Here is a 24,125-nt window from a genome sequence, read left to right on the forward strand (position 1 = left end):
CATTTCACAGCTGGTCCGTGGGGGCAGGAATTTGCACTTGAACCCAGAGAGGTGCAACTCCAACACCAGTTTTCACTAAGGCTGTCTTCCTCATATTTAAAAAAAAAAATTAGAGGACATTAGAAGGGAGGGAGAGACGAACGAAGGAACGGGAAAAAAAGGTGTGTGTGTGTATGCGTGTGAGTGCGCGCCTTCTGGTTAGTGTTTATGCGTGTCTTTTCAAAGCTCGGAAACTTTCAAAGCGCTGTAAGCATTATGGTAATTTCTTAGAGTGACGGCAGTGATATTAGCATCTCATACAGCTCACAGCTTTTCTGAAGACAGCTTCGTTTATCTTCATGGGCTTTTATTATCAGAGGTATTTACATATTATACATATTTACAATTCTTTCCCACCACCAAAACCAACAAGATCTCCACACGTTTTGCTCATGAATTTCTTATGAACTAAAGACACTTGAAATATTCACTGTTCTCCCCTTGCTTGTTTTACGGGCCTTTTTTTTTTTTTTTTCTGATTAGTTCTTCGTGGGGCTCATTTACACATCCATAGGCCTCATCATTTTTGCTGTTCTAAAAAGTCTTAATCCCTTCAAATCATGAGCGTGTACTCCTGTGCTCCTCTCCTTTTTGCTAAATCTCCTAAAACTCTTTTAGGGTGTTTTCTTTCTTTCTTTCTCTATTTCATTCCTTTCAAAGAATGCTTAGTTCAGAAACACGGGCTGCCTGGCCCCCTTATTTGGTGTAGGGGCCACAAAGGGGGCTTGCTGTGCGCACTTCCAGGAAGGTTCGAAGACTGGGTCTTTAAAGAGAAAATTACGGTCAAATGAGGTCACATTGGTGAACCCTTATCCAGTATGACCAGTATCCAGGAAGAGATATATACATAGACATATACTGAGGACATAGCGATAAGACAGCCGTCTGCAGACCAAGGAGAGAGGCCTCGGGAGAAAACAAGCCTGCTGACACCCTGATCTTGCCCTCCCAGCCTCCAGAATTATAGTTAGATGATAGGTGTTTGCTGTTTCACCGCCCCAGTCTGTGGCCCTTTGTTGTGATGGTCTTACAAAGAAATACAGAAAGTGATCACAGTGCCCGCTCTGCCAGCCAAACAGAGGTATGGGAGGCAAGAAGGAGTGGTGGGCAAATGCCTTCTAAACCGTTGTGTGCTGTACAACCACCCAGAGTTTTCTGTTCTCAGTGTTGACCAGGACATTCATGGCCATTGTGTGGACATCTGTTGTTTTTGCTGGTGCAGGGTTTACCCCCTGCCTGTAGGGTCAGCATCCCAGTTATTAGGGAGGGACCCTGTCTCCCAACATCAGGGCACGTGTACTAGGAGGGCTGACATGAGACAGGCAGGTGACCCTTGTCTGCCAGCTGGCACAGCCCATCCTCCTGAACACACAACTGGGTCTGAGGTGGTGTGTGATTCAGATTGCCCAGATGCAGTCCTAGGACCTGCGCTGGAGGGGGGATTGCCAGATAGCTACAGGATGTTTAGTTGCATTTGAATTTCAGATCAACAAGGAATAGTATTTTTTTTATTTTAAGTGTGTCCCAAATATTTGCTAAATCCAGTAACCCTAGCTGGAGCATTAAACAGAAGTGGGTTGAGCTGGTACTGTGTAAAGTAGAGCTGCCGGGAGAAAGCTTTTCTGAGGTTGAGTCCAGGTGGGGGAAGCAGAGCTCAGAGATAAAGAAGGCAGGTACCTGGTAACATCACGTGAGGCTCTGGGTCTAGCCCCACTGGGAACATCTCACCACCCTTCAGCTTTGTGAGTCAGCACAGTCCCTTCTTCTATATAACCCTGTGTGGGTGGGTTTTTTTTTTTTTTTTTTTTTTTACCACTCACAACACAGAATGATGACTTTAAAATCACAATTCGACAGTTAGGCCAATGCTTGAAATCCTCTAAATCCTCCTGCTATATGTTTGTCCAGCTTTTGCAAACACAGGGAAGAGAAAGCTTAGCCTGAGAAGTCATGAGAAATAAGTTTAAGTGACTCCAGTTTCCCAGAGAGCTCTACTTGAGAACTCACTCCATTTTTTCCCTTCTCATCTGCGGTGTTACCTGCCGCAGGGAGGACGAGGTTTGGAAGGGAGCAGCGGCCTGTCAGTGCTGGCTTCCCTCTGCAGAAAGGCTGGCAGGAGGGGCCTTCACGCCGCTGGACTGCCCCAGTCTACCAGGTCAGTGGCAGTGTCTGAGAGCAGGCGGGGCACTGGTGTGTACCCGTGTCATCCCTGCTCCTGGACTGTCCCGCAACTGCTGGAGGAAAGGACTATAACTTACCTATTTTTATTCCCCTCCCACAACATCTGGCATACCTGGATACCACTGGTATCTGACAGTGAGTGGGGATGCCTTGAGATGTAAGGATATTGCTGAAAGCTGGGTTTGATGGTGGTGGTTCGGGGTGGGTGGGGAGAGGGGCACATACTGGTTAACAGGTATTGGGCCTGCTGGCTCAGGCAGTCATCTGAGCACTTTATTTAGGTTAACTCATTTCATGTCCACAACAGATCAATTACATAGACACTGCTATTACCCCCATTGAATGGATGAAGAAACCGAGGCATAGACTAGCCTTTGAATACACTGGTTGAGAAAGACCCCAGCTCTCTGTGCTTTGAGTCAGAACTGGGTATCTCCAAGCCAGTAGGGAGGTTTCTTCTGGGTTTGTGGAAGCCGTGGTCTGGGTGGGGCCAAGGCTCTCCCACCCATGAGAGAGAAGTAGCTGCTCCTGCCGCGTAGCCTGGGGAGGAGACCTTGAGACACAGGCAGGAGGGGCCGTCCCTCAGGGCCTGCTTGGAGCCATCTTCCTTATTTCTTAGATATTTTCAAGATCAGAGAGATTTTTCCACCCAGACCTTGACTTGCAGAGCCTGATTAAATGAGGCTACATATGGAGGTAAGTAGGTAGGACTTCTCTGGTGGCTCAGATGGTAAAGCGTCTGTCTACAATGTGGGAGACCTGGGTTCGATCCCTGGGTTGGGAAGATCTGCTGGAGAAGGAAATGGCAATCCACTCCAGTATTATTGCCTGGAAAATCCCATGGACAGAGGAGCCTGGTAGGCTACAGTCCATGGGGTCGCAAAGAGTTGGACATGACTGAGCGACTTCACGTACTTACTTACTTAGGTAGGTCTTTGCAGCCCCTTCTCTCCAAGCCTCCTTCTCTCCAAGCCTGATTCTGATTTCAGACCGAGAACTGTGGGTGTCCACAAGGTGGCGAGCTTTTTCCACCAACAGCCCTGCCGGGAGGAGGGAAGGGAGGGCAGAGAGGGCTGGCGGTGCTCCCCTGGGCTACCTGTCCTATGTGGCTGTGCTGTAGCCTTTCCAGGTGGGTACGAGGTTGGTATCAACCTGAGGTGAAGAGGGACAAACAGAACTTTGTACCAGGAAGTGCTGGTCCCCGCTGGGGTGTTGCTAACACAGAGCTGCACTTTGCCCTGTGTCCTGGCAGAGCTTCAAACTGTTTGCCCTCCCAAGATTCCAGCAAAACCAAATATGCTTAAGAGGAGCCATTCCTTGTAATATCGGAGCATTCCAAAACTAAATAATAAGGAGAATAGCTATCATTTATTGAGTATTTTCTGTGAGCCCGGCTGCTATCCTTTCAGCTCCTTGACATCTTAGAGTCACAAATTCTACATTTCTAAACCTAAATTCTTCCTCCCATCCCACAGGACCTGCCCCCTAGCGACCCCCGCCCCCACCTCCGGGACCGAACCTCCGGGACCGAACCTCCCGTTTAGGCACTCTTTGCGTTGGTTGCCTGGGGCTGCCTTAGCAAAGGATCGATCGCCAAACCGGTGGCTGCACACCACAGGCACACGTACTCCCTCAGAGTTCTGGAGACCAGGAGCTCAAATTCAAGGTGTCAGCGGGGAGCATGTCCTTTCTGTCTCTTCCAGCTTTGGGGACCTTGTGGCCACACCAGGCCAGTCTCCGCCTTTGGGGTGTCTGTGTCTTATCCCCTCTGTCTTTTATAAGGAGGCTTGTCCTTTAATGTGGGTCCACCCGGGTAACACGGGATCATGTCATCTCAGTTGTATCTGCAGGACCCTCTTTTTAAGTAAGGTCACATTCACAGATTCCAGAGGTTGGGACATGGACATGCCTTTTCAGGGGGCCATCATTCAGCTCACCGCACTTTAGGAACCTAGGAGTTGCCCTTGACAACGAACCTGGGAATTGACACCTCCCTTCCCCTCCCGCCTCGTGATGTCCTCCACTGATTCCGGTAGATTCTTCTGCCCAGTGTCCTTTCACCATCACTGCGGATACCTAGTCCACGCTGTCGGCACTTCCGCCCTAATCCTGACTGGAATGCACACGCCCACCCTGCTGTGGACTGAACTGTGCTCCCGCTGCCCCCATTCATGTATTGAAGCTCTAACCCCCACTGTGACTGCACTGGGCAAAGGGCCTTTAAGGAGATACTGCTGTTTAATCACTCAGTCATGTCTGACTCTCTGCGACCCTGTGGACTGTAGCCTGCCAGGCTCCTCTGTCCATGGGATTCTCCACGCAAGAATACTGGAGTGGGTTGCCAGACCTCCAGGGGATCTTCCTTACCCAGGGTTGAACCTGCTTCTCCTGCATTGGCAGGTGGATTCTTTACCACGGAGCCACCTGAGAAGCCCTAATTAAAGTTAAAAGAGGTTGTAAGGCTGGGGCCCTAGTCTGAGAGGACTGGGGTCCCTTTAAGAAGAGGAAGAGACACAAGTGATCTCTCTGTCCACACGCACCGGGAAAAGGCTGTGAGAACCCAGAGTAAGGCTGGCCGTCTGTGAGCTGGGAAGAGAGACCTGGTGGCACCTCTGTCTTGGGCTCCCATCTCCAGGGCCCTGAGAAGATGGTTTCTGCCACTCCAGCCCCAGCCTGTGGTGTTTTGGCACAGCAGCCCGAGCAGCCCCAGCGACTCTGAGCTTCCCCCCGACCCCCACCAAGGCTCCATGAAAGATATGCATCTCAAACCTCTGCTTGCTGGCCTCTCGCCCCCTCGCCCCTCCTGAAATCAATGCAGGCACAGCTCTGAGCAGGAAGGATGAAACACGACAGTCTTGTGTGATGCTGCCCTGGCTGCGCATGGCTCTGCGGGTAAAGCCCCACATTTTGAACACTGTCCACGGATCCTGGCCTGTCAGCCTCGAAGTATGCCCCGTCCCCCTCCTTCTCCACCACTGGGCACGTGCAGGACCGTCTGTACACAGCGTTCATCGGCTTCTCCAACGGATGGCTCCCGCCTGGAAGGCTCCCCTGGGCCTGTCTCACTCTGGCTCATACGACACTCTCAGCACCTTGAGCGCCTCTGTTGGATGCCCTCAGCAGCTGTCACAGCTCCCCTTGCAGCACCAAGAACAATGACAATAAATTAATTGTGCAGTTGGTTGTTTGGTGTTCATGTTGCCCACTGGACTAAAAGCCCATGAGGTCTGGGCTCACTTTTGTTTCCTATTGTTTCTCCAGCGCTTAGGGAAGTTAGAATAGCAGACACTTGTTAACTGTAGTTCGTGAGTGAGCCCGGGACCGAATACACGGCTCTGATCCTAGTACGCATCTCACATCCTTTAGACTCTTCTGCTTCCAGTGTTTAGGTGTCAGAAGCAGGGCACATGCATGATTGTAACTGGCCCAAGGGCTCCTGGTTATCACTGCTGGAGCTGAACTCGGAATCCAGACCTTTCTGATTTCACAGACAATGCACAGCCACAGCTCAGATTCACAGCCACAACTCAGGTCCGGTTTGCTTCAGACGATGAGCAGATGCTTAACAGAAAGGCAGAAGCATCTTAACCAGAAATTCATCAAAGGGTAATTTCCTTTATTAAGATAATCACTGCGATCAGCAGCAGGATGGATGAACCACCTGCGATACAGTCATTAGTGGACACGAGTAGCAGGAAAGGGAAATGGACTACCCATAACCCGCTAGTGCAACCGCCAACTGCGGAAACATTATGCTGAGCTAAACAAGGCAGACACAGGGAGTACACACTCTGGGATTCTATTTATGCAAAACCCTGGGAAAGGCAAAGTCATCTACAGTGAAAAACATCAGATCAGCAGTTGCCTCTGGGGTGGAGGTGGGAACCCCCTGGACAAGAGGGTGAGGGAAGTTTCCGGGGTGATAAGGAAATCTCTGCATCTCGACAGAGGTTTCAGTTACCCAGGTGTGAATGTGTTTGTCCAAGTTCAGCATATGTATGCATGATAGGTGTTGATTTCTCTGTTTTTGCAAAATTTATCTCAAAAAAAACCTCTTAAGCAAATATTGAACTCTAGTTAATGATATACACACCAAAGTGTTCAGAGGTGAAGTGTACTAACATCTGCCTCTTACTTCAAAATGCCTCAAAAAATAAAATCAATTGATAACAGACAGCAGGGTAAATAGATAGGTAGATTGGATAAGGCAAGTAGGAAAAAATGTTACATGTAGACGCTAGGTGGCGGTATCTAGGCAGTCACAGCACAATACTTTCAACTTTGTGTTTGAAAATTTTCATAACGAGCTGTTTAATAAAAATAACATAATCTGAAAAAATTGTATTTCAAAGGTAGCTAATGTTTGCTGTAATCCATAAGACAGTCCAAAGATGCAGGAAAAGAAAATCACTTATTGTCATTTCGCGTTAGTTTCAAGGGGTTGATAGGCACAGAGAAGGGAGACAGCGGCCACCTGCTCCGCTAATCATCACGTGGGCAGAGTTAGCCCTCAAAACTAGCTCACCAAAAATTGTCCAGTTACAAATAATAACGTTTTTAAGATATCACCTCAAAGCTAGGCTGAGAGAAAACCTAGTAAGTTTTAGGAGTCAAAACAGTGAAAACGAAATGTCAGGCTGGTGTTTTGAACCGTGTCAAGCTGCTTTCTAAAAGGACTGCCTGCTGACACCAACCCCTTAGCAGTAAAGTCAGGTCTGTCTTCTCAGAGGCCACAGGAGTGAGGAGCCTGGGTGGCTGGGGTGTGATGACCTTGATGGGGGCACAGATACATCCACACTGCAACCCTCTCACTGCTGACGTGGCCTCGGGGGCACCACTGAGCCTCCCTGGCCTGTCTGCTCAGTTCCAAGGTCAATCCCTGGTTTTCCGTTGCTCCGTTTACCAGCAACTTTTGACACGGCTGATCCGGTTCTCCGTGGAATACTTGCTGCCCTCAGGCAGGGGTCAAGGGTCCCTCCTGGGTCCCTCCCAGCCTCCCTGCCACTCTTTCTCAGCCTCCTTTGCCCCATCCTCACTTTCCCCGTCACAAGGTGGATTCCCCTGGGGTTGATTCCTCAGCCTTTTGGTCTCCCTCTGCCCAGCCCCAACAGAGATAACCCATCTGAAGTCAAATCCTGGATCCGCCCCCACCCCCTCATGGGCTCCACCCTTGAGTCTTCAGTGTGTCAATGGCACTACCGGTTCTCCCAGGTATTCAAGCTAAAATCCTTGCAGTGATCCTCCATGTATGCTTCTCCTCTGTACTTAATTCAGTGACAAAACCTGTTACTTCTGCTTCTAAAATCCATCCACAGCAGCCCCTCCTCCCCGCCCTAAAATCTCTCACCTCGAAGAATGCATTTGCTGCCTCACTGTGCCTCCACTTCCGCTCTTGTCCCAGACCCTCCTTTCCCCTCAGAAGCCAGAACCGTTCTTAAAGCAAAACAAAACAAAACAAGATTCTCCCCATCTCACAACTCTCCAATGGCACTGGAATAAAGTCCCAAATCTGGATCCTTCCCACATGGCCCATGACCTCCCTGGTCCCCCATCTTACTGTCTCCCCCTTGCTCTCTCTGCACTGTCCCTGCTGACTTCCCAGCTCTTCCTCCAGCAAACCAAGCAGGCTGTCACCTTTCCAGACACAATTTCCTCCACTCAGACCATCCTTCCCTCTCCTGTGGCTTGATCTCTCATTTCCTTTAGGGTTCTCTCAAATGGCACCCCATCCTAAAGACTGTACTACTCTGTCAGAAATGACATTCCTCTTCACGTTCTATCCCTTTACTCAGCTTTGTGTTTCTTCTGAGCACCTCTCATTGCTCGATATTCTGTGTTTATATACTCATTTTAAATGACCTGTCTCTTCCCACTGAGAACCCAGGCTTCATATATTTTATCCCTCACTGTCACCCCAACACCCAAAACATCCTGGCACTCAGTAGTTGGCCAATGAAGAACTATAGGATGAATGAAGAGATGAAGAGTTGCCCAGCTCAGCACTGGCCTGGAAAGTGCACCCACAGAATGATTTTTTCATTACCATAATGATGGTCCTTTATGGAGAAAAAGGACAAAATTTGTGGGGGAGGTCTCAACTGTGGTCCCAAAGTTGGGAGCTGAGTGGGAAAAATCCTTAGTCCCTTGGTCAGGTTTATTATGGGTGTGGATCAGATGTTGCTTTGGTGAACTGGAAGCTAGAATGTCACATAATCCAGAAATGGCTGCCGCCACTTCCTGGTCAGTAGTCTGCCCTCCTGCCTAAAGCCCTTTCTTCATTTGATTGCCTGATTCTACGTGGGAAGCATTTCTTTGAAATGACCCTAACATACCACCACTCAGAGCCCAGAGCTTTCCAGTCGCTGCAAGGCAGTGCTGTTGGACATTTCAGCAGAGCTGGTTAAAAGACTGACCAGAAGTCTGCCAGGTGTGCCCTGAAATTAGTTCAGCTTGGACACTGCCCTTCTTATCTCTGCCAACACACAGGTATGGCCCATTGTACCACCTGCAGGAAGTGGGGCCTTTTGAGCTCTGTGAGGAGACCCATGTTATGGCTTTTAAAAATCAAATTACATTCTAAGTGTGTTTTAAGGCTTCATAGTCTATGGAAATAAACAGGATTCACTTATCAGAAAGGAGATTTGAAGTTCCAGAATCATACTACAAATATTGAGCACCTACTTGGTTGATAATATAGTAACTGTGTTTGATCAAGTTCAAATACCTGATAGCAGCAAAACAGAGAGAAGGAGTGGGGAAAAACACACCTGCATGCAGACAGAGAAAGGGAGGGAGGAGGGAGAGAGGCGAGAGAGAAGGAGAAAGAAACCCTTCACACTGGATGAGCACAGTCCCAAGGGCTCGTGACTGATGTGGGTGTCACTGCATTTTGCTTCTGCACCTTGTTGGTGAGCTGGGAACTCGAGGCAGAGTGAGCCATGCTCCTTCCTTCCTTGTATTTTCCTTTCTTAGATTCTAAACTATCTTGGCAGAGAACAATTTGCCCACCTTCCTCAATACTTGACTCATTCTCCCACCTGCCTCTGTGATCGTTCATTTCTAGCGGGCACTTGTTGTCTTCCTCTGTGACTCCATCTACTCTTCTATCCTCATGCTTGGGACTTGGCTGGGGTTGACCCCACCCCCAGCTCTAGCATCCCCTTGGCCACAGGGATGGGTTCAGAGAAAGGTCTGTGTCCCAATTTAGGCTAAAGAGAGAGTGACCCCTCCTTTCCACCCCACCATCACCCCTAGAACATATGCTGCCATTATCGAAAGTGACCTGCTCTCTTCTCCTGGACCTTGTGGTGTGAGGACATGATCTGGGGGATCTGGGCCACCAGGAGGAGCCTAACGATGACACTAACACCACACGAGATGAGAGAGACAGAGACAAGACAGAGATGTTGAGCAGAGATTGATTAGGTCCTGGATGGCATGGTTTGAATTACTGATCAAGTCTCATTTGAAGCTAGAACTATTTCTGAACATCCCAGATTTTTTTAGCCAAAACACTCCTGTTTTGCTTTAGCTAGCTTTAATTGGGTACTTAACTGGGCAACTTGTGGCCCCAAAGAATCCTGACTGACATGTCATCTCTAGTTAACATTTAAGGGATGACTGCCATGCGCTAGGGTCTGTGCCCAGCAGGTACAGTGAACCTAGTGAAGTTGGGAGCCGCCCACACTGTGGGGAAAACTCACTGGGAAAGACAGACAATTGCATAAGCGATGACAATGAAGTATGTTCGTCCTATTGTTAAAAAGCAGGGTAGAGAGTACAATGGGCCCATTTTTTTTTTAAGGTATTTACAGATTTTTATGTGTGCCTGTATATAGAATAAAATCTGGTAGCATGCTCTGATCTCTGGGCACCATGCAGTGTGATCTGTTTTCTTCTCTTACAGTTTGCTTTATTTTTGCAATGAACCTCCATTGTTCTAATAACCAAAAGGGGGAAATGTTAAAGTCAAAATAAGCATGGTAAGTGTTATGCTGGGACAAGGACAGGATGCTTTAAGAGTGCTCAGCAGCTGCACAGCTGTTCAAGGAACTGAGAAGGAGGTTCAGGGAGACCATTCTGCCTCAGCCTGTAGGGGCTCACCCTTGGCCTGGTTCCCAGTCGAGGGAGCCAGCTGCCAGCCCCTTCCCCAGGCTCACTGGAGCAGGTCCCTGGTCCGGCCATGAGGTGCATTTCCGCAGCTCATCCTTCTGCTTTGCCAGTGGAGGGGGGGCGGGGTTACTGGAAACACAAGGCCCTTTCCTCCCAGAGCTCCAGAAGCTGAACATTAAGAAACCATTGCAAATAGAGTAATTGCTCAGAATGAGCATTAGCATCCTATTAAAAAGAGGCAGTGGCTGTGACTGTAACCTCTAATTCAGCAGTGTTTCCTGAGAAGCATGTTAATGTGATTTGAGCTAATTCCCTCCCTGCTGCCTGGGGGCCCAGTTCAGAGCTGTCCCTGCTCCTGCCCTCAGTCTCTGTGGAAGCATGAGAATCTTTCACCCCTCTGCCTGGAAGGTGAATTTGGGGTTTCAGGTGCCGGCAGGCATCAGTCAATCAGCAGACTGGTTGTTGACTCTTCCCTCTTGTGCTTGACTTCGGATTGGGGGCTGAAGGTTGAGAAGGGGAGGGGGTGGGAACAAGGTGGGGGAGGGAACGATGTTTATTAAATCTCACTAAGTGCCTTTGAGTCATTAGGCACTTGTCTAAGGTGAGTTCAGCTGTGCTGAGAAATGAACAAGTTGGAGAAGAGCACAGTACAGTAGCAAAAGTACTCCTGGTTCCGTTTTCCATCCTGATCCTGGTGTTGGGGGATGCACTGTGGATGAGAAAGCTCCGGTTCTGCTGTCAGGAGCTTATATTCTAATGAGAGGGACCTTGAATCAGCAACTGCACATCGACTGCTTTAGCTACAAGAGTGTTTTTATGATGCGTGAGCACAAGGTGCTTTGAGAGGGTAAAAGAGGATGAGGTGGGAGATAACCTGAACAGGGCAGTGGGGTCAGAAAAACTTGCTGGGGAGGAGAGATCTGAAGAATGAACAGGAGCTCACAGAAACCACAGTCTTCACAGTCTAAATATCTCCAGACTTGGCCAAATGTCCCTACAGGGGGCAGAGAGACAAAATTATTCTGGGTTGGGGTCCACTGATTTCCATGATTCTGAAAGGAGAGAGGGAAAAGCAAAATATTTCTCTGCCTCTCTTGGGGATTTCATTCCAAGGAACAGACACCACCCAACACCTCCCAGCATCCCCAGGATGTGGTCTCATCCTCACCCCTCCACCGTTATCTTTCCTTGCTAGACAGGACAGAGTGGTGGCTGCCTGCTCTCCTCACAGGGGAGGGCCCATCAACTGCTGTCTTTCCAGGAGGACCTGATCCATACCTTGACAGGCCCTGGAGGAAGCCCTCTGCACAGGTGATGGTCCAGATGAGGACAATCTGCTCCCATCACAAGTGTCTGGACCTGGGAGTAGGCAGGGGCTTCTCACCCCAACGACCTGCAGGTCCTCCATCACCTGGAAGCTCAGTGAGGTGGTTGCCTAGAAACGGCACAGGCCTGGCAGCCCAGGGGAGCACAGGGTGTGGACACAGAGCACAGGACACAAAGGGTCTTGTGTGCTCATTGTGGGGTTGTGGGGCATTGTGTAAGTATCTGCTCTGGGAGCTCCTGGCCACCCGTGGGCTCTGCTTGCTGGGGAACAGAAGACTGGCCTCTGCCCTCCTCAGCAGGACCATTAATCAGAGTTCTGAGCCATGAAGGCTCTGAGAAAGGAATTGGGGAGGAGATGTCCTGGGCCTTCTTAGGAAGAGCTGCATGGAAGCTAAATTCATTCACTCACTCAATACGTGGTTGTTTTTTTTTTTTTTTTTTGGCCTCTACTATGTATATCAGTTGAGCCACTAATCTGTGTATGTCTCTGAAAGTATCAAGTTGGTTGAGACATGGGTCTAATATGTTGTGCAACAGTGTGGAGTTTAAGATATGGACCTTGATCTCCAGGAGATTTTCTATGTGCTTGGAAAAACCATACACTCCCAGGAAAGCTATAGAACAATATAAATATCCCATAAAATAGAAGCAGGCAGGAGGAGTTGCCAGGCAGTCAGTGATGTAGGGGTGGGGTATGGGGACCTTTATTGTGAGCTCCTGAGTGATGGAGGGGGTAGGGTATGGAGACCCTTACTGTTGTGAGCTTCTGAGTGGGAGACCCTGAGCACAGGTCAGTCCAGTGAAGAGCTCAGATGTTCAAAGTGGGGCTCAGGAAACCGAAGAAGGTGTCCAAGAGTACCTCTACTGCTAAAGGCAAAGAGGGCTTTGATGGGTTGAGAACTGGTCCTCTTTTACTATCACAGCCCAGTTGGCTGCCTTGAAGTGCTCTCAGACTGATGTCTGAGTTGCTGGTCTCAGCACCTCCTTGAATTCCCTCCTCGGCTTCTGTAGACAATGTGCTCTCCTGAGTGTCATGTCTGAAGCCAGGACTTGGGACTTGCTGGGCCACGACCGTTCAGGCCAGTTGCTGCACTGTATCTCCCCACCTCTGGGACCAGCTGGTCTGTGGCTGGGTGGGGCTGGGTGGGGCTCAGTGAGGACGTGTGAGTCACCCTGGACAAAGAGATTAATCCAGGAGCTATCTGCTTTGGACACTGCCTGGTAAGCTTTCTGATTCTGTTTCAGCGACTGCCCGTCTCCCTCATCTCCAACTCCTGTTTCTAGGAGTTTGCGCTTGTCTCCCTTGAGGCTGACCCTGGAGGCAGTGGCTGCTCACTCTTCCCACTCATTTCATCTCCCGTGAGCTCAAAGTCAACAATTAAGGAGGCCATTGCTGCTCAGCCAATTTCCTAACACCCAAAGGGCAAATGGCATTTGCCTGGTTTGCTCGTCTAACACGCCCAGCGCTTTCTCCCTTCTGATTCACGTAGGCTGCCCCAGAGGGAAGGTGGGCATGCATAATCAGGCTGTGGGGGGGTGAGCCCTGGTGGGTACCTTTTTGAAAGAGCCCACATCCCTTACCCTCTTGGGTGGGGCAGCCCCAAGCATCGGGGAAGCCACCAAAGGGCTGGAAAAGGGCATTTTCGAAGAGGTGTCCACAGTGGTGAAGCTTGTCTTTCCTCACCATCAAGCAAACACATTTTAATTAAATCACAAAGATAAAAATCTCTGGTTCACTCTTGAAATCCATCAGAAAATATGCTGGAAGAACTTTATGGAAGGAGAATATCCCAGGAGGGGAGTGTTTTGTAGTTGAGAACATCAGCAGGGGCGGGTGGGGGAGAAGCACAGGAGTGGTTATCTTTGCGGCCCCAGCCAAGCCTCTCACCAAAAAATGGCCTAGAAAAGAATTCTCACCTCCCAGGGTTATGTTTATTTGAAACTTGGAATAGCTGTTTGTCTCAGTTGGCTGATCCTCCTCTCAAGGAGAAATTATAGGAATTAAGATGGGGAGTGGGTGGGGAAGCCCTGAATGGAGCGGGGTGCTGGAGATCTTACTATTGCTGCGATAAATAGGTGGCTGTCAGCTCTTCCCCTGCAGAGCCCTGTGGAGAGAGCCAGTCTCCGAGTCCCCTCCTGATTTCCAGTCACTTCTGTGCTCTGAGGGCATGGGCTCCTTCCTGAGGACGTGGAGTCTCAACTTTGCCATGTCCCTGCTGTGTGACCTTGAGTAAGTTACTGAACCTTACTGAGCCTCATCCACTAAACAGAGCCGATAATCAGCTGTACCTTTCAGAGTTGCTGTGAGAAGGCAATAAGACTGTCCACGATGTCCCCCTTCCCCTTCATCCTCTTCTTCCATCAGGGGCTCTGCTCCTCCTCTAGCAGCTTCTGGGAATGGCTGAACTCTGCTTCCCTCCCTCATCTGTCCATGCCCTTCGGTTACACCTTGCTCCACCCTTGGCTCGAAGTGTTGATTTCTCTATGTTCCTGTCTCTCACACCTCCTTCTGGGACTGGCATCCTTAGTGCCGCCACCCCCACCTCCATGGGTTCCCGTCTTGATCCTTGCCTCTGTGGGTCATGTGACCTCTGTCTCATCGCATTGAGACCCCTCCCGGCACAGAGCCTGGCATGTCCCTGCTCCCAGCTCTGCCCACCCTGCCCTTCCTCACCTCCCTTTCCTCCAGCCTCTCTTGATCTCTTTCCCCAAGTGGTTCTCAGATTTTCGTGTGTGTCAGAATCACCTGGAAAGCTGTCTGCCGTTGTTTCCCCCACGGGCTCTACTGGGGTATAACTGACAATTAAAAGTTGTGTACATTTAAAGGTGTACGATTTACTGATTCGGTATACGTATACATGTGAAATTACCCTCAGTCAACACAGTCAAGCTAATAAATTTACCCATCACCTCACACAGTCACATCCTGTTCTTTGTTCTTTTGGTAGTGAAAATAAACTTAAGGTCTGCCCTCTTATTGGGCTTCCCAGGTAGCTTCGGTGGGTAAAGAATTCGCCTGCACTGCAGGAGACAATGGAGACATAGGTTCGATCCCTGGGTTGGGAAGACCCCCTGGAGAAAGAAATGGCAATCCGCTCCAGTATCCTTGCAAATCTCAGGGACACAGGAGCCTGGCAGGTAAGGTCCATGTGGCCCCAAAGAGTCGGACAGTACTGAAGCGACTGCACATGCATGCACCCTCTTCTCAGGTTTCCAGCATACAGTGCAGGTTTGTTAACTATAGTCACAATGTTATACATTAGCTTTCCAGCATTGCTAAGGGGTTGATATCCACAATAGACAAGGAACTCATACAATTCAACAGCAGAGACAGCAAACAACATGATTTTAAAATGGACCAAGGACCTGAATAGACATTTCTCCAAAGAAGACACACAGATGGCCAGCAGGTACATGAAAAGGTGCTCAGCTTCACTGATCATCAGTTCAGTTCAGTCGCTCAGTCGTGTCCAACTCTTTGTAACCCCATGGACTGCGGCACGCCAGGCTTCCCTGTCCATCACCAACTCCCAGAGCTTGCTCAAACTCATGTCCATCAAGTCAGTGATGCCATCCAACCATCTCATCCTCTGTCGTCCCCTTCTCCTCCTGCCTTCAATATTTTCCAGCATCAGGGTCTTTTCCAATGAGTCAGTTCTTTGCATCAGGTAGCCAAAATATTGGAGTTTCAGCTTCAGCATCAGTCCTTCCAATCAATATTTAGGACTTATTTCCTTTAGGATGGACTGGTTGGACCTCCTTGCAGTCCAAGGGACTCTCAAGAGTCTTCTCCAACACCACAGTTCAAAAGCATCAATTCTTTGGCACTCAGCTTTCTTTATAGTCCAACTCTCAAATCTATACATGACTACTGGAAAAACTATAGCTTTGATTGGATGGACCTTTGTTGGCAAAGTAATATCTCTGCTTCTTAATATGCTCTCTAGATTGGTCATAACTTTTCTTCCAAGGAGCAAGTATCTTTTAATTTCATGGCTGCAGTCACCATGTGCAGTGATTTTGGAGCCCCCCAAAATAAAGTCTCCCACTGTTTCATTGTTTCCCCATCTATTTGCCATGAAGTGATGGGACAGGATGTCATGATCTTACTTTTCTGAATGTTAAGTTTTAAGCCAGCTTTTTTACTCTCCTCTTTCACGTTCATCAAGAGGCTTTTTAGTTCTTCTTTGCTTTCTGCCATAAGGGTGGTGTCATCTGCGTATCTGAGGTTACTGATATTTCTCCTGGCAATCTTGATTCTAGCTTGTGCTTCATCCAGCCCAGCAATTCTCATGATGTACTCTGCATATTAGTTAAATAAGCAGGGTGACAATATACAGCCTTGACGTACTCCTTTTCCTATTTGGAACCAGTCTGTTGTTCCATGTCCAGTTCTAACTGTTGCTTCCTGACCTGCATACAGATTTCTCAGGAGGCAGGTCAGGTGGTCTAGTACTCCCATCTCTTTCAGAATTTTCCAGTTTGTTGTGATCCACACAGTCAAAGGCTTGGGCGTAGTCAGTAAAGCAGAAATAGATGTTTTTCTGGAACTCTCTTGCTTTTTCGATGATCCAACAGATGTTGGCAATTTGATCTCTAGTTCCTCTGCCTTTTCTAAATCCAGCTTAAACATCTGGAATTTCACAGTTCATGTACTGTTGAAGCCTGGCTTGGAGAATTTTGAACATGACTTTGCTAGCATATGAGATGAGTGCAATTGTGTGGTAGTTTGAACATTCTTTGGCATTGCCTTTCTTTAAGATTGGAATGAAAACTGACCTTTTTCAGTCCTGTGGCCACTGCTGAGTTTTCCAAGTTTGCTGGCATATTGAGTGCAGCACTTTCACAGCATCACCTTTTAAGTTTTGAAATAGCTCAACTGGAATTCCATCACGTCCACTAGCTTTGTTCGTAGTGATGCTGCTTAAGGCCCACCTGACTTCGCGTTCCAGGATGTCTGGCTCTAGGTGAATGATCACACCATCATGGTTATCTGGGTCATTAAGGTCTTTTTTGTATAGTTCTTCTGTGTATTCTTGCCACCTCTTCTTAATATCTTCTGCTTCTGTTAGGTTCATACCACTTGTGTCCTTTCTGTGCCCATCTTTGCATGAAATGTTCCCTTAGGATCTCTAATTTTCTTGAAGAGGTCTCTAGTCTTTCCCATTCTATTGTTTTCCTCTATTTCTTTCACTGATCATCAGAGAAATGCCAGTCAGAACCTCACACCTGTCAGTATGGCTGTTATCAGAGGAGGAAAGGCAACAAGGCTTGGGAGGTTGTGGAGAAGACGGATTGTTGTTGTTTTGCTGTAGGTCATGTCCAGCTCTTTTGCGACCCTATGGGATCGCCAGGCTCCTCTGTTCACGGGATTTCCCAGGCAAGAATACTGGAGCCGTTTCCTTTTCCAGAGACTGTCCGGATTGCAATGTCTAAATATTTACTATCTGGTCCATGGATGGAAGAGCCTGGCAGGCTATGGTCCATAGGATCACAAAGAGTCAGACATGACTGAAGCAACTTAGCACACCTTTACAGAAAAGCTTTGCCAACCTCTCTTCAGAGCCAGTGATGAAGGACTGTCCTGTGCCTGACCCAGACCTGTGCCCTCCACACCATCACCACATATTAAAGAGGAAGAGTGGGAGCAAAGAGGGGCTCCTGGGTGAGGACTGCCTGCCATCCAGCACCGTCAGGATGTTGCTGCACAAGGAGCATGAGATCTGAGTTCCCACCCCCAGTGGGGCATCCAGGTTGGGTGGGCTGGCTATTTTCCACTGCTGCCTCTTTCATGACCCAGCTGTGTTCAGCTCTTTTTGACCAGCCATGGCCTCTGCTTATCTACCTGGGTAAACAAGAGCCCTGCACACATCCCCTAAAGAAGGAGCTGAGAGCGCCAGTTCTGGGGTTGACAAGTCACACAGTGCCATGTGTACACAGCATTCAGTTCTGATACTTCAGTAGAAACGGAGGCATTGTAGCTACTTGGCAGGAGGAAGGGCCCCTCATCCATTCATTCACCCACTCATTCATTCATGCATTCTTTACTTGTGGAGTGCCTGCTGGGTGCTTGGCCCTATGTAAAGGACACAGTAAAGGTACTGTCTTCCCCTCTTGAGTCTGACAAGTTTTGGGGTGACTGTCAAGGAAGGAGTGATCACCCTGGGGAAGCATAGGGGTGATTTGAACCTGGAAGAGGCACTTAACCTGTCCTGGGGTGGGTCAGATAAAAGACACTAAGCCCTGTTCATAAACTATGAATCTACTCTGTTCCCCTCCTTTTAACAAAAGTGCTTTAAACCTTTAGATCCATCCCTAAATGCTCTGGCATCAAATCTATGCTTTGATCTTCATATCTCCATGAGCCAAGTCCTCTGCTCCTGAAACTGATCAGGAACCTGTCAGGCCTTCCTCGAGACAGACCACCCTCTGTGTCCCCCACCTCTTGTAGAAAAGTTTTAGCCTCTTAGGCCTTCCCCAAGTTCCAAAGAGCAAATTTAATCAGAGAAGTGAGAAAATGCAGAAACAAAGGAAACAGTCAAACAAAACCAAACCATATAGTTTATCTGAAACACAAAACCAAGGACCTTAATATCCTTGAATTATTTTGTAGCTACTAAAACACACACCAGGTAGAAGAAGTTAACTGCATGCTGACCACCGGCATGTTGACCCCAGGATGGTTGGAACCAGGTTGGTCATGTTGACTCCTGAAATACACTGTGGTGACCTCACCACCAGTCAGTTAGGAGAATGTCCAGAAGGTGATCAAGCACCCTCAACCCTCTTCTTCACCTTGCCTTGAGAAACCCTTTCCTGAAAACCCTCAGGGTAGTTCCATCTTTGAGCACAAACTGCCTGTACTCCCTGCTCGGCACCTTGCAATAAATGCTGCATTTTCCTTCATTGCAACCCAGTATCAGTACATTGGTTTTGCCGCGTTTCCAGCAAGTGGGCCCGAGTTTGGTTTGGTAACATCCCACAGCCTTCCCCCTGTTTCCATTGCCCAAACCACGAGGCTGCTTGCAGTGACTGAGTCGGGTAGGTGCAGGGTTGCAGGTTCTGTGATGTCACCTATGCCAGGCCCCCTGCTGGCTGATCCTCCTTCCCTTTCTCTTGGCCCATCTCAGTCTAGGTCAGCTTTCCCAAGCCCATCACAAACGCTTCCTCACCTGTAAAGGGTGTCGGTAGTATGGGTTGGGAGTAGTTTTGGTTGACTGTTTTATGTGGGGGCAGTTTCAGGACCATGCAGCGTTCATCTCTGGCCTCTCACAGGCTCACCTGCACCGTGCCTCCCCTGAGGTTCTCAGCAAGTCTCAGAAGTGAAGGAATGAGTGGGCTCCTAACACGATGGATGTGAAGGACCTGCGGAAGCGGGTGTTGTCCAGGTCTTGTTCTTTACAGCCGTCTGGCACCTTACAGTTTGCAGAGCACTTTGAAACCTTACCTTTTTAATCCCCCAGATGTTGTGAGGTCAGTAGAGTGGGTGTTATTTCTCAGAATTCTTCAGTGGTAAGCAATGCAAGGCCTTTCCTGGTGGCTTAGATGATAAAGAATCTGCCTGCAATGCAGGAGACCTGGGTTCTATCCCTGGGCTGGGAAGATCCCCTGGAGTAGGAAATGGAAACCCACTCCAGTATGCTTGCCTGGAGAATTGTGTGTACAGAGGACCCTGGTAGGCTACAGTCCATGGGGTCACATAGAGTCAGACATGACTGAGCTGCTTTCATTTCACCTTCAAGTAGTAGAAAAGGGCTTCAGCTCATTTACTCAGAAAGGACAGGATAGGGGAGCTCACTGACTTAGTGGAAAACTGAAGGACCAGCTCTCTAGAAGGACCCTTCAGAGCAGAAGCAGGGCTCTCTCCAGGGCAGCCCTATAGATTGAATGGCCCTGTGTCCTCTACTCAAGGCTCCAACTCCAGGGATGGTGTCTGATGGGCTGAGTGAGGGCAGGTGCCCCGCGTCTCAGGCCATGTGCTGGACAAAGGGCCCCATGAGGCCCACAGGCATGGCTGACTCACAGTGTCCAGCCCTCGGCTCATTCTCTCCACCTGCTCTGCTTCCCCAAACAGTGTGCCAGGTCTGCATCCTCCCCTGTCCTTTCCCCACTCCAGGTATTGGTACCTCTGTCCTCCTGGCTGCTCACACGGGGAGTGGGGAGCCCTTCCTCTTCTCCTCCAGGCCTCCAGCGTGGTGGCGACTTCACCTCGTTTGCCCATGACCCTCCTGTCCATTCCTGCGAGCACTGCTGAAGTTCAGGCCTGCGGCGTCTTTCCTTCTCCCGAAGGCTCGGCCCTCAGGTCTTTCCCACGTGCAGCCAGCAGCAGAGGGTCTTTGTATATTGCAGATCTGCTCTCATCACCCCTGTCCTTGCCGTGCTGTGCTCCGTCGTTTCAGTCGTGTCTCACTGTTGGTCACCATGGGATTTTCCAAGCAAGAATACTGGAGTGGGTTGCCATTCCCTCCTCCAGAGAATCTTTCTGACTCAGGGATCAAACCCTCATCTCCTGTATTGCAGGTGGATTCTTTACTGATGAGCCACCAGGGAAGACTCTCTCCTTCATAAAGCTTCAAATAGTGCCTTTCTGCCCACAAGCACAGCTTTCAAAGTTCTATGACCTTGACCTACAAGAAGAAATTTATTTTACATTGCAACTGATTTTACAATGCACTTATTTGTATAACTGAGGCAACATTTTCAAGAGTCATTACCTACCCGAGTTGCCACCCTATATCACTCTTAAAACTTCTGGCCAAGACCCACTGAACTGGTTTCACCATCCACCAGTGAGTCGTGATCTGTTCGAAATTCACTGGCTGGAAGAAACAAGCGGAGCTCCCTGGGAATGGCCCAGAAGGCTCCGCAGTGACCCAGGTCCTGCCCAGCTCCCCGGCCTCACCTCTCCCCACTCCTGTTGCAGGTTCTCATCAGTCTCTGGTCTCCATTTCTTTGACTTCCTTTATGACTGAGAGACTTCACTTTCACTTTTCACTTTCATGCACTGGAGAAGGAAATGGCAACCCACTCCAGTGTTCTTGCCTAGAGAATCCCAGGGACGGGGAGCCTGGTGGGCTGCTGTTTATGGGGTCGCACAGAGTCGGACATGACTGAAGTGACTTAGCATAGCACAAATCCCATGCTAGGCCTCACTCTGGTGCTTTTTCTCACCCTATCCCCTCTGCCTGTATCGTCATCCTCCCCATCGTCACCTACCCTTGGCCCTTCAAGCCTCAGCTCATCCCTGTGTGGTTTGTTAAGTCAGAACCTCCTCTGTGCCTGCAGAGTACAGGGTCATGGCGCCCGCATGGGAACCACCTGGCTCAGCATCACGCGTGTTCCCCATCATAGGCTGTTTGGATCAGAGCAGTGTGGCCTGTCTGCACTGTTTCTTAATTACCTGGGTTGATTCTTATGCATATTGGCATTAATGTTTGACAACACTTTCTGGTCTGGGGACCATCAGTCCCTCCAGGCTGCTGGTTCTGCGGCTCACTCACGTACACCCTGTGGAAATGGCCGTCCAGCACCTCCCCCTCCCTATGTTTGGAGGATTCCTGGCCATCTTGTCCTGATAGAAGACAAAGCCCACTTCCCCACAGAAGCTGAAAGATCCAAGTCCTGCCCTCCCAGCCCCCTGGCACAGGGACATGGGCATGCGGACTCAGCCAAGCAGTCTCACTCTCCTGGTAATTTGAATCAGAAGCTGGTGACCCGAAGAAGCAGGGATGGGGGCTGGAGTGGGGGATGCATTTGGGTGGTGGCACCTGTAGAGGCAGTGGCGAAGCAGAGCGAGCTGGGGATCCTGGGCTTCTGGGGACAGAAGTCATGTGACTTGCTCTTTGGCATGATTTTGGCTCAGCCTCCCTCTGAGCTGCCCATTCCCAGAACCTGGCTTCCAGGGCTCATGGCCATTTCACTCAATGTCCCCTCAATAATTACTTTTCTCCTTAAATCAACCAGAATTGACTTCTTTTGCCACTTGTGTGTACAAACCCTCACAGATGCACCAGTGCCTCTCAAATAGTAAACATTTGCTGATCAATGCCAGCTTTCATCCTCGTCTCTTTCAAGGCCATACTTGGTCCTCACCCTGAGCACTCAGTGACCAACCCTTGACCTTGGCCATCTTTCCAGCCAATGAGCCCTGAGGTCGGCAGAGACAGAGCTTGTGTGTCTTTCTTGGGGAGACAGGGTTCATCCCAGCCTGTCCTCAGTGATGGCTGTGGTTAAGGGTGTGACAAGCTGGCAGGCTGGTGGTGTGGGGAGAGTGCTCCTCCCCCTGGAACGGGGATAATGGATTCAGGCTTTCAGATTCCCATGCAAAGCACAGAAAAGCAGCAATTAGAGTGTTCTCTGGCTCTGGCTTGTGAGCGGAGTGGATCTGATTATCCTCTGGGGGCAGGGATTCTTGCAGAGAAAACACATTTTCTCCTCACTGATGATCATCTTCCCACTTGCAGAGATCACAACCCAACCAGCTGAGAGCAGTGAATAAAGCTTAGGGGTCCAACAGAGAGAGAGAGCCCAACAGTCGAGAAAGACTTCCCAAGGTAGTGGTGGGGGGACAGTGAGACAATGATGACCATGGGAGTAACAAGACGGTACCTGCAGGTCTGACCGGAAATGATTACGTCACCTGCGGGGCTTGTTACAGGGACTAGTTCCCAAGGCGTGGGCAGCGTTAACAGAAGTCAGTGGGGAGAGTCAGTGATGCCCCCAGGAGCAAATCCCTACCACCCCCGGGCCCAAGAAACTGGAGAGGGGCATTGTGGGAGAGGGGCATTGATGGAGAGGGGCATTGTGGGAGAGGGGCATTGTGCAAGAGGCCTACAGGGGCCATGCCCTTATGTGGAGGGACTCAGCTTGGTGGCCACACAGGACGGAGGTGGATCACCAAACACCCTGTCCTCTCTCTGCTCCCACCCTCCGGCTCCGTGTCAGCACTTCTCATTGATTGAAGCCAACTGGAAGCCGGAGGACAAGGGAGCCATTGATGTGGTCCATGAAGGCTAAACTCCTGGAGGACAGAGTGGGGCAGAAAGAGTGGAGAGTGGATCAGGAGGGGCCGACGGAGGAAATCCAGCACAGGAGCTTCCATGTCACTTCCTATGAGCATTATGAGCACACAGTATACACAGCAATTCGTGTTGACTGTATGCAACTCGTGAAATTCTCGGAAATTCTAGGGTCACACCATTTTACAGATAAGTAGAATGAGGCTAAGTAATTTAGCCAAAGTCAGAGTGGGAGTAGCTGCAACTCAAACCCAGCCCATCTGAACAGGCTTTTGTGTTCTTCACCACCACATTGAGGTGTCCAGTAAGGTGGCCAGTAGCTACACATGGCTGTTTAAATGCAAATTAGTTAAACTTAAATAACATGAAAAATTCACAAAGTCCCATGAACCACATTTCAAAGACTAACTACCCTCATGTGGCCAGTAGCTACCACATTGGACAGCACAGATGGGAAACACATGCATCCTCTCAGAAAGTTTGGCTGGAGAGCTCAGCTAAGTCCTGGACACTGTGACCTGGACCCTTTCAACCCCCTAATCCCTTGCAACACACATACACACACTCCTTTCAGTAGCTATGTATTCCTGGGATGGACATGACAGGGGTCACACTGATTTGAAAAAATTTAGGCCATTTCATTGCCCTTTTGATGGCTGTCAATAATGTGGCCTCAGTTCAGTTCAGTCACTGAGTCGTGTCCGACTCTTTGCAACCCCATGAACTGCAGCACAGCAGGCCTCCCTGTCCATCACCAACTCCTGGAGTTCACCCAAACCCATGTCCATTGAGTCGGTGATGCCGTCCAACCATCTCATCCTTTGTCATCCCCTTCTCCTGCCCTCAATCTTTTCCAGCATCAGACTCTTTTCAAATCAGCTCTTCACATCAGGTGGCCAAAATACTGGCGTTTCAGCTTCAACATCATTCCTTCCAATGAACACCCAGGACTGATCTCCTTTAGGATGGACTGGTTGGATCTCCTTGCAGTCCAAGGGATTCTCAAGAGTCTTCTCCAACACCACAGTTCAAAAGCATCAATTCTTCATCACTCAGCTTTCTTTATAGTCCAACTCTCACATCCGTACATGACCACAGGAAAAACCATAGCCTTGACTAGACGGACCTTTGTTGGCAAAGTAATGTCTCTGTTTTTGAATATGCTATCTAGGTTGGTCATAACTTTCCTTCCAAGGAGTAAGCGTCTTTTAATTTCATGGCTGCAGTGACCATCTGCAGTGATTTTGGAGCCCAGAAAAATAAAAGTCAGCCACTGTTTCCCCATCTATTTCCCATGAAGTGATGGGACCAGATGCCATGATCTTCGTTTTCTGAATGTTGAGCTGTAAGCCAACTTTTTCACTCTCCTCTTTCACTTTCATCAAGAGGCTCTTTAGTTCTTCTTCACTTTCTGCCATAAGGGTGGTGTCATCTGCATATCTGAGGTTA

The sequence above is a fragment of the Bos javanicus genome, chromosome 19 (genome assembly GCF_032452875.1).
Source record: "Bos javanicus breed banteng chromosome 19, ARS-OSU_banteng_1.0, whole genome shotgun sequence".
Classification (NCBI taxonomy): Eukaryota; Metazoa; Chordata; class Mammalia; order Artiodactyla; family Bovidae; genus Bos; species Bos javanicus.